Raw genomic sequence first — 9330 nt, forward strand, 5'->3', positions numbered from 1 at the left:
TTACACAGAAAAACATACCGGTACAAAGCCTTTCGCAGCTTAGGAGTAAGAGCCAACGGAGGAAAGTGAGAGGCAGAAGAGGTGAAATACTAGGCAGAGCAACATATCAGGTCTTTCTAAGCTTAGGAATAATGGCCAGCAGAGAAAAGTGAGGAGTCGAAGAGGTGAAATGTTAGGCACAGAAGCATAGCAACCTCTCTCAGCTTTGGAATATTAGCCAGCGGAGGAAAGAGAAAAGAAGAGATAAAATATGCTGAGAAACATGCCAGGACTTTTCCAGCCCAAGAATATTAGGCATCAGAGAGAAGTGAGGAGCAGAAGAGGTGAAATATTAGTCAGAGAAACGTACCAAGCCTTTATCAGCTTAGGAATATTAGTCAGCGAAGGAAAGTGAGAAGCAGAAGATGTGAAATATTATATAGAGAAGCATACCAAGCTTAGGGATAGTAGGCAGCAGAAGGAAGAGAGAAGTAGGAGAGGCGCAATATTAGGCAGAGAAGCGTAGCAAGTCCCTTTCAGCTTCAGAATATTAACCAACAGAAAAAGAGTAGCAGAACAGACGAAAATACGAGGCGAACAATTATCCCCAGGTGTCCCTAAGTGGAGAGTATGAAAATTGGTGAGCAAACGTAAGGGTGAAGGAAGGTGTGTGTTTGTGTTGAGTCAGTGTCGGGGGTGTCCTTAATGACTGCGTTGATGGACACTATGCACCCGACACAACCATGACCCCTCACTCACTCACTCACTCACTTCCTCTGGCTCATACACACATCCTCGCTCACGCACTCACTCACTCTGACTCTCACACTGTCTCACTCATTCACTTCCTCTGGCTCATACACACTTCCGCGCTCACTCACTCACTCCGACCCTCACACTCCCTAACTCACTCACTTCATCTGGCTCATACACACTCCCTTGCCCACTCACTCACTCACTCTCTCTGACCCTCATTCCCTCACTCACTCACTTCCTCCCCCCCTCACTCTCTCTGACTCTCACACACTCCCTCACTCATTCACTTCCATGTCCTCTCCTCTCTCCCTTACTTTCTCTTTCCCTCTCCCTCACTCTTCCTTCTAAACTCCCTCCCTTCCTCTGCTGTCATCTCTTCTCTCCCTTACCTTCTGTCTGCCACACTTTCAGTTTTCCCTCTCACACTTCCTTCCTCCCCCTTCCCTAAGCTCCTCCCTCCTTCCCTCTCCCCTAATCTCTTCTCTCCCCCACCTCTTCTCTCTCCATGTCCTTCAGTTTTTTTCTCCCCCCTCCTCCCCCCTCTCTCTCCTCCCCTCTTCTCTTATCTTCATTTATATCTCATCGTCCTTCGTATTCTGTCCATCTTTTCTTCAGTTCCATCACACACACACACACACACACACACACACACACACACACACACACACACACACACACACACACACACACACACACACACACACACACACACACACACACACACACACACACACACACACACACACACACACACACACACACACACACACACACACACACACACACACACACATCACCTTTGACTTAAAACTTCCCTGTGAGGCTCTACACCTTTGACTTAAAACTTCCCCGTGACTAGCATCATATTCTAGTGTTACTCTCTTGTTCCTGCTTAACATACAGGATGGAGGGATGGCATTTTTCCCGGTCAGACGGCTCAAATAATTTCTTCTTCAGCAGAGTTGCAATTTATGAAACACGTGTCTGTAGTGCAGCAACCTGTGAACCAAACTGCTCTATTGAAGACTGATTATTAAACTTCATATCCCCAGCCAAACACGTTCACGGGTAACTTATACAGACGTTTGACTTAGCCAGTGTTTTCCTCTCTCTTTCAGATCATGCTGTGGGCAGGGGAGCAACGCCACATCTTCAGACACCATTTCATTATGAGGTAAGATAGTGTACATTTTCCTGTCCAGCATGAAATTTCCATGATAGTTTATTTCCACTGCACAGCTTGTGAGAGGAGTGGGCAAGACAGGATTTATTTATGTATTTATTTTTGAGGAGGAGGAGGAGGAAGTGGTTCTAAGAGAAAGCGTTGTCTTAAATTCCGGGAGCGTTACTGAAACCGTGTACAGAAAGTTTTTAGAGCTAACTACGGTATTAGTAGTTTATCCCACTGTATTCATAGATTCTTGTGTTGAAAGGGATGGGGCTGGAGTAGGTTAAGTTAGGTCAGGATGGGTTAGGATAGGATAGGTTAGGTTTGGTTAGGTTAGATTGGGTGATGCTAGGTTAGGTGCGTGTTCAGTATGGTATGATGATCCTTTACTCTGTCCACTTTTTCCTGCCAACTTTGACCGGAGAAATTAGTGATGGTAGTGGTGGTTGGTAACAGTGATATATGGTGTAGAGAATAGTGATATGGTGTGGGTAATTGACAGTGGTATGGTGTGGGGAATAGAGAGTGGTATGGTGTAGGGAATAGACAGTGGTATGGTGTGGGGAATAGACAGTGATATGGTGTAGGGAATAGACAGTGGTATGGTGTAGGGAATAGAGAGTGGTATGGTGTAGGGAATAGAGAGTGGTATGGTGTAGGGAATAGAGAGTGGTATGGTGTAGGGAATAGAGAGTGGTATGGTGTAGGGAATAGAGAGTGGTATGGTGTAGGGAATAGAGAGTGGTATGGTGTAGGGAATAGAGAGTGGTATGGTGTAGGGAATAGACAGTGGTATGGTGTAGGGAATAGACAGTGGTATGGTGTAGGGAATAGAGAGTGGTATGGTGTAGGGAATAGACAGTGGTATGGTGTAGGGAATAGACAGTGGTATGGTGTGGGGAATAGACAGTGGTATGGTGTGGGGAATAGACAGTGGTATGGTGTAGGGAATAGAGAGTGGTATGGTGTAGGGAACAGAGAGTGGTATGGTGTAGGTTTAATGTGTATATTCTGAACGGGCTTTACTTTATGACCATCCACCCCACAAAACTCAGTGGAAGTCAGTGGAGCTCGAACCCACTCCAGAACATCCACCGAACGTGAGACTAATGCCATATCTACCCAACCACCGAGTCGCCCCCTCCTCTTCTCCCTCACATCCTCTTCCCTCCCTTCCTCCCTCCCGTGACCTCTAACCTCCCTTCTTTATATTCGCCCTTAGTGCCTTCCCTGACCTTTCCTCATTCCTCTCCTCCCTCGGTCCTTCCCTTCCTCTCTCATTCCTTCCCTCTTTCTCTCCATGTTTCCCACCCTCCCTCCCTCTCTCTCCTTCATTCTTTCCTTCCCTTCCTCACTTTCCCTCCCTTCCTCCCTCCCTCCCTCCTTTTTTCCCTCCTTCCTTCCTTTTTCCTTCCCCCATCTCCCTCTTGCCCTCCCCCTCTCTTCCTTTTTCCCTCCCTCCCTCCCTAGCTCCTTTCCTTCCCTCCCCTCATCTTATCTTTTTTCTCCATCTCCCTCTTTCCTTCTTTCCTTCCCTCCCTCCCCCATTGTCTCCCTCCTCTCTCCCACTTTTTCCCTCCCTCCCTCGATCCTTCTTTTCCACCCCATCGCCTCCCTTGACAACACACAGAGGCACAAAACGAAGCCAACGTATTACCTTAATTCATTGGGGAGGCGGTGGCTCAATCGTTAGAGAGGTGGCCTGCAGTCCTACCGGACCCAGGTTCAAATCCCGCTGTGGCAGGGAACAATTTAAGGATTCGAATTTCATAAAAGCTGACTTTACTGATCAACCAGGTGACCCGCCGACATGTCGTAAAAATACCCTCGCTAATACCAATATACCAGTACTGTATGAGACAGCCCTGGCATGTATTCAATATGGACGGTGGGTGTTAGCGCCGAATTGGTGGCATGTAGAGGTGTATGGTATGTAGCAGGACTGCCGGGCCTTGGGAGCAGGCTGTGAAGCCTATGCCCAGAGTCGAACACATTAAAAAAAAAAAAAAAAAAAATAGGAGGGGCAAAATATTGGAATTCAGGTAAGAATATCTTCCCCACCTTGTACAGTCTCTTAGTACGACCACATCTGGAGTGCTGTGGTTAGTTTTGGTCGCAATTACAAAACATATGGAGAAATGGAAAGAGTGGAGCCAAATGTAGTAGTAGAGTAGTAGTAGTAGTAGTAGTAGAAGTAGTAGTAGTAGAAGTAGTAGTAGTAGTAGTAGTAGTAGTAGTAGTAGTAGTAGTAGTAGTAGTAGTAGTAATAATAATAATAATAATAATAATAATAATAATAATAATAATGATACAAGGAAAGTGCAAAAGGGCTGACAGCGAGGCGATCTGGTTAAGGCATGGACCATTTTCAAAGGACACGATAATAATATGAAATTGTTAAGTAGTTCCAATGGCCCTGTCGAAGTATAATAGAGGTAATGGTAATAAAGTTCATAAAAATATTCCCTCAAATAAAGCAATGCGTTTTATATATATATTTATTTATTTTTTGAGCTAGGAATATGGAAGTGATTGGCAAGGACTTAAAATATCAATAGCATCTTAAAATCACCTGTATATGTATCTGTGTTAGGTGCCTTCATAGTATAATAATTAAATAAAATGTGAGTATGTTTATTATGCTTATTCTCAGCTCACTGAATTGAATACTTGAGTCCTAAGTGCTGGCTTTATCAGATAGCTTTAAGAGGAATGTTTGGTCTGTTGCTGTTTGTTTTCCGTTGTAGTCATTTGTGCTGTCTTTCCTTCTCTCTCTCTCTCTCTCTCTCTCTCTCTCTCTCTCTCTCTCTCACACACACACACACACACACACACACACACACACACACACACACACACACACACACACACACACACACACACACACACACACACACACACACAAATCCCCTCCCTCTCGCATCCCACACGGCCTCCCACACACACATACACCACATCACATCACACTCACTCGCCACCATCACCATCATCGCCGTCATTAGGTGTAGTGATAGTCCTTCCCCGCGCCAAGGCCTCTCACTACTTTCTCCACTCCCTTATGTTACCTGTTAGCACCTTCATTACCCTAGCGTCTTTATATTCTAGTCCCGATACTTGCGTTGGAGAGGACCTTCGCGCGGTGGGACTGATAAAATTAGGGGACTCCATTGCCTGGTTATGCAAACGCCCCCCAACTCACTCCCTATCTCCTGAAATGGGGATGGGCGACTGCAAGAAAGGGGCAACTTCATCCAGCAGTCTGCTGAGTTCATAATAATATTCACATGACCTCAGGGTAACAAGTGCTGCTACAGCTTTTCCTGATGCTACCAAACGGCTTTTATATATATATATATATATATATATTAGGAGAGACTCTTTGACCTGGATATATGGCCGTCATTAACCTTTAAACTTGGACTGGAACGAGTCATATCACACGTCGATTAAATTGATCTCTGTTGGCTAACGAGTGTAAATAACGTGTGTAAATAGGGAGTGTATATAAAGAGTGTAAAGAACGAGTGTAAAGAACGAGTATATATATTGTAAACGAGTGTAAATAGCGAGTATATATAACGAGTAAAAAACGAATGTATAAAAGTGTAAATGATGAGTATATATAAAGAGTGTAAATAATGAGTGTGAGTAATTAGTGTAATTGTTTCTAAGTCTGCCATTTTACCAAATGTTGCGAATAATTTTTGTCTCGTCTCTTAGGAATTAATTTTCTTTTTTAATATTGACACCCAAGCACCACTTCCTTAGCGATTTATTTTTGGAAATGGCTGGTAATATCCCTTTCCGCGTTATGTATGCAGAGAATGGCGATATCAGAATGATTAACGTAACACGGAGAAGGACAGTAAGGTGTAATAAGCAAAATAAGTCGCTTAGAAAAATGTGTTAGGTAGCTTCTGTGACCAATGACAGTACGGGCCCAACACCTACACTGCATGAACGCATCAGAAGCCTACACTCTTTCGGTGTGTACGTGTGTCCTTGTGTGTGTGTGTGTGTGTGTGTGTGTGTGTGTGTGTGTGTGTGTGTGTGTGTGTGTGTGGCCATGAAAAAATGAAAAAGCAGAAAAAATCGATGGTGGAAAAATGCAATAAAGTCAGGTTGAGAGAGGACGCTTAACAGGTAATGGGGAAATAAATCAATATAAGAAGGACCGACCCTGAGGTGTTAATGGACAGAGAGAGAGAGAGAGAGAGAGAGAGAGAGAGAGAGAGAGAGAGAGAGAGAGAGAGAGAGAGAGCGTTAAATAATCATCTTTGCCTGCCTACGAACACGACATTCATTTATATTTTTTTGCATCAAATTCATGTCTGTCTGATTTACACACACGCCACGTTTACATGGACGGAACAGGTGTGTGTGTGTGTGTGTGTGTGTGTGTGTGTGTGTGTGTGTGTGAGAGAGAGAGAGAGAGAGAGAGAGAGAGAGAGAGAGAGAGAGAGAGGCACGAATTAATCAACATAATCACGATCGCTGGCGTATGGACCCTCTCACCTCACGCGTGATGAATGTGTGTGTGTGTGTGTGTGTGTATGTTGTTCCCTTCACCACGAGGACGTCATTTATTCCAGCTTTATCGGGTATTCTGCAATATGATAAAACTTGGGCATATTTTTCAGCGTGGCGTGGTCAGACATAACCTTAATTACACCAAACGCAGCCAAAAATCCTTCCTAATGTGAATATAAATCGCTAAATCAAACCCATATATTTTCTAACATATATTCCATCGCTGTTCGTACGTAAAGAGGGACCAAGTCGGGCCAGAAGTGTTTACCTTCTCAATAAGCACCTTTTCCATTTGAACAAGAAGAAGGAAAAGTCAGAGGAGCATAAGTATCGAATATTTGACTATCCCCTGTGACTTTAACTTCCGACAAATTACCCTCACTCAAATCACGACATTTTTGCATGATCCTTAACACTTCCACTGTGGTTTAGATAAAGGAGTCATATTATAAGCCGGGTACAGTGAGAGTGCTAAATGCCGCCCGTCTGCCCTAAAGCCCGTGTGGAGGTGTCTTTTATGGCGGTCCGGTCAGGTTTTATACACACACCATCATGCCAACAGGAGCTTAGAGGACGTCTGCTAAGTGCCACGGGAGATTTCGCAGCTGTTATTTATTTATTTATTTATCAATCTGGCTGTGTATTTACTTATTTATTTTATTTATTTATTGAGATTTATAATGTGTCTTACACTCTGATTCACTCACTATTCTTTTTTTTTATCTTTCCTTCTTTATCTATCTATCCATCTCTGTTTATCTATATTTATTTATTTATCTACTTATTTATTTTTTGATATTTATAGTGCGTCTTACACCCTAACATTCTCGTTTATTTTTATTCGTATATTTCTAGCATTGACACAGTTTGCCTCAGTGATTTGCGAAAGGATGAAAACAAACGCAAAATAAATCGCCGAGGCAAATGTGCAACCAAGGCTGCTTCGCCACCTGCAATACACCCTTCGAGGTCATGTTTTGAGTGGCTTTTGGAGGTTGGTGGCGCCTTACTGTTAGCGATTTATTTTGCATTTTACACAGCATTGCCTTGTACGTCATTGATGCAAATTATGTTGATACCAAAATGATAAAAAAAAAAAACTTACAAGAGAAATATAAGGTGTAATATGCAAAATAAGTCGCTAAAGAAAGGATACTTCGAAGTCTCCTATTCTGCCTAAAACATGTTCTTCACTAGCATCTTTTCCTAACCGATTTATCCTCCAATACTGCCTGTCACATTATTTATAACTTCGTAATATGGTTATAATTTGTAGATAGCAGAATGGCAGTACTTTGGTTGTACGTCCATTCCATAGCACTTCTTGACTAGCACCATATTCTAGTGTCAATTTCTTATACCTCAACGTTCACGATGCAAAGACGACAATTTGTCGCCAGTACTCCTTTTACTCTAACTTGGCCCAGCTTTTCGTCCCTTTGAAGCTTATGTTGCTTAGTGAGAGAAAGACAATACAACTGCTTTATATCCCTTTCATCACACTTCTTCGTGACTAGCATCATATTCTAGTGTTAACTCATTGCTACAACTCAGCAGTCAGGATGGAAATGTGGCACTTTTACGCCTAGTTAAAGCGAACGGAGTATAGGGACGAAGATGCTAGGGATTCATCGTATATACTGTATAGTCAAGGTACAGTGCCAGGTGTGTGTGTGTGTGTGTGTGTGTGTGTGTGTGTGTGTGTGTGTGTGTGTGTGTGTGTGAATCACGTTTTACACACCCAGCACAATGCGTAGAGGAACTGTGATTGTTTGGAGGTGTAGCGCATAACAGGTCTTTGTGACAATGCCGGGTGGGGATGTTAGTGTGGGTGTGGGATGTTAGTGTGAGGGTGGTAGTGTGGGGGGTGGGGGTGTTTTGTGGGGTGTGGGGTGTTAGTATGAGGGTTGTAGTGTGAGGGGAGAGGGTGGGGGGAACTGGAGGAGGGGGAAGGAAGGACAGGGAAATTCTGAGAACATGATCATCTATGAATAACAAGAAAATCCGGCATGACACCATTCGACAACAACAGATTCTCTCTCTCTCTCTCTCTCTCTCTCTCTCTCGCAAGGGAAGTTGGGGCAGGAGTAGTAGTCACGATATCCCCACCTCTTCACAACCCACCCCCTCCCCATCACTACCCCCATCATTATCAAAGTGACATCTTTCCTAATATCTCGTAATGTCTTCACTTCCCCCCCCTTCCCCCCTGTCTTCCCCCTCATCCTGTATCTCCCCCACCCCCCCGCCTTCCCCTCCCCCGCCTTCCCCTCCCCTCCACCCCTGATCAGTTAGTGAAGTCAAACATCATGGCTATTAGCTTATTACCTGTTCATCTCCTACTCATCCCTGTATCTCCTTCACCCCTTCCTCCCCCTTCACTCTCCCCCATCTTCCCCCCTGCCCCCACCTCCACCCCCATCTATCAGTAAAGTGACACACGATTGCTGATTTCTCATAACCTGTTCACCCCCTCCTCCCCCTCCCTTCCCCCTGCCCCCTCCCGATTATCTGATTAACTTATTATCCTTTCCCCCCTCCTCCCTCCCTCCCCTTCCCCCTCCCCCATCCCCTCACCCCTCACCTTATAGCTACCCTATTAACTTACTCAGAATCTTGTCATCCTTCCCCCTCCTCTCCCCTCTCTCCTCGCCTCTCCCTCCCATTCTCCCTCCCCTCCCCCTTCCCTTCCCTCTGCTACTCATCCACTTAACTCATTATCTTGTCAGCCTCCCCCTCCCCACCCTTCTCACCTAGCATTGCCATCTCCATTTTCCTTGCTTCCTGGTAACAACAAAAGCCTCCCCCATCCTGCCTTCCCTTCCTCTCTCTCTGTCTCTCTCTCTCTCTCTCTCTCTCTCTCTCTCTCTCTCTCCACTTCATCTCAGCTTCTAACC

Source organism: Coenobita brevimanus, chromosome 54, assembly GCF_032717465.1.
Source record: "Coenobita brevimanus isolate Jiangsu-jjx chromosome 54, ASM3271746v2, whole genome shotgun sequence".
NCBI lineage: Eukaryota > Metazoa > Arthropoda > Malacostraca > Decapoda > Coenobitidae > Coenobita > Coenobita brevimanus.